We start from the raw sequence: 2,697 nt of genomic DNA on the forward strand, positions 1-2,697 counted from the left end.
TATGAGTTAACTCTTATGCAAGACTTATTGATGCTTGTCTTCAAGTACTATTCATGAAAAGTCTTTGCTTTATGATTCATTTGTTTAATCATGTCATTACCATTGTTTTGATCGCTGCATTCATTACATATGTTTACAAATAGTATGATCAAGGTTATGATGGCATGTCACTCCAGAAATTATCTTTGTTATCGTTTTACTCGCTCGGGACGAGCAGAACTAAGCTTAGGGATGCTGATACGTCTCCGACGTATCGATAATTTCTTATGTTCCATGCCACATTATTGATGATATCTACATGTTTTATGCATACTTTATGTCATATTTATGCATTTTCCGGCACTAACCTATTAACGAGATGCCGAAGAGCCGATTCTTGTTTTCTGCTGTTTTTGGTTTCAGAAATCCTAGTAAGGAAATATTCTCGGAATTGGACGAAATCAACGCCCAGGGGCCTATTTTGCCACGAAGCTTCCAGAAGACCGAAGAGAAGACGAAGTGGGGCCACGGGGCGCCGCCACACTAGGGTGACGCGGCCAGCATAGGGCCCGCGCGGCCCTGTTGTGTGGGGCCCCCGTGACGCCCTTTGACCTCCCCTTCCGCCTACTTAAAGCCTCCGTCGCGAAACCCCCAGTACCGAGAGCCACGATACGGAAAACCTTACTGAGACGCCGCCGCCGCCAATCCCATCTCGGGGATTCAGGAGATCGCCTCCGGCACCCTGCCGGAGAGGGGAATCATCTCCCGGAGGACTCTTCACCGCCATGGTCGCCTCCGGAGTGATGAGTGAGTAGTTCACCCCTGGACTATGGGTCCATAGCAGTAGCTAGATGGTCGTCTTCTCCTTATGTGCTTCATTGTCGGATCTTGTGAGCTGCCTAACATGATCAAGATCATCTATCTGTAATGCTATATGTTGTGTTTGTCGGGATCCGATGGATAGAGAATACTATATTATGTTGATTATCAATCTATTACCTATGTGTTGTTTATGATCTTGCATGCTCTCCGTTATTAGTAGAGGCTCTGGCCAAGTTTTTACTCTTAACTCCAAGAGGGAGTATTTATGCTCGATAGTGGGTTCATGCCTCCATTAAATCTGGGACAAGTGACGGAAAGTTCTAAGGTTGTGGATGTGCTTGTTGCCACTAGGGATAAAACATTGATGCTATGTCCGAGGATGTAGTTATTGATTACATTACGCACCATACTTAATGCAATTGTCTCGTTGTTTGCAACTTAATACTGGAAGGGGTTCGGATGATAACTCGAAGGTGGACTTTTTAGGCATAGATGCATGCTTGGATAGCGGTCTATGTACTTTGTCGTAATGCCCAATTAAATCTCACTATACTCATCATATCATGTATGTGCATGGTCATGCCCTCTCTATTTGTCAATTGCCCGACTGTAATTTGTTCACCCAACATGCTATTTATCTTATGGGAGAGACACCTCTAGTGAACTGTGGACCCCGGCCCCATTCTTTTACATTAAATACAATCTACTGCAATTGTTCTTTACTGTTTTCTGCAAACATCATCATCCACACTATACATCTAATCCTTTGTTACAGCAAGCCGGTGAGATTGACAACCTCACTGTTACGTTGGGGCAAAGTACTTTGGTTGTGTTGTGCAGGTTCCACGTTGGCGCCGGAATCCCTGGTGTTGCGCCGCACTACATCCCGCTGATACGTCTCCGACGTATCGATAATTTCTTATGTTCCATGCCATATTATTGATGATACCTACATGTTTTATGCACACTTTATGTCATATTCGTGCATTTTCCGGAACTAACCTATTAACAAGATGCGAAGAGCCGATTGTCGTTTTTTGTCTGTTTTTGGTTTCAGAAATCCTAGTAAAGAAATATTCTCGGAATTGGACGAAATCAACGCCCGGGGTCCTATTTTGCCACGAAGCTTCCGAGAAGACCGAAGGAGAGTCGAAGTGGGGCCACGAGGTGTCCGGACACCAGTGGCGGCGTGGCCTGGGCCCCGGCCGCGCCGGCCCGTCGTCCGGGCCCCTCGTGCCGCCTCTTACCTGCCCTTCCGCCTACAAATAGCCTCCGTCGCGAAACCCCCGGTACCGAGAGCCACGATACGGAAAACCTTACCGAGACGCCGCCGCCGCCAATCCCATCTCGGGGGATTCGGAGATCTCCTCCGGCACCCTGCCGGAGAGGGGATTCATCTCCCGGAGGACTCTTCACCGCCATGGTCGCCTCCGGAGTGATGAGTGAGTAGTTCACCCCTGGACTATGGGTCCATAGCAGTAGCTAGATGGTTGTCTTCTCCTCATTGTGCTTCATTGTTGGATCATGTGAGCTGCCTAACATGATCAAGATCATCTATCTGTAATACTATATGTTGTGTTTGTCGGGATCCGATGGATAGAGAATACTATGTTATGTTAATTATCAAGTTATTACCTATGTGTTGTTTATGATCTTGCATGCTCTCCGTTATTAGTAGAGGCTCTGGCCAAGTTTTTGCTCTTAACTCCAAGAGGGAGTATTTATGCTCGATAGTGGATTCATGCCTCCATTAAATCTGGGACAAGTGACGTGAAAGTTCTAAGGTTGTGGATGTGCTGTTGCCACTAGGGATAAAACATTGATGCTATGTCTAAGGATGTAGTTATTGATTACATTACGCACCATACTTAATGCAATTGTCTGTTGTTTTGCAAC

The sequence above is a fragment of the Lolium rigidum genome, chromosome 3, assembly GCF_022539505.1.
Source record: "Lolium rigidum isolate FL_2022 chromosome 3, APGP_CSIRO_Lrig_0.1, whole genome shotgun sequence".
NCBI lineage: Eukaryota > Viridiplantae > Streptophyta > Magnoliopsida > Poales > Poaceae > Lolium > Lolium rigidum.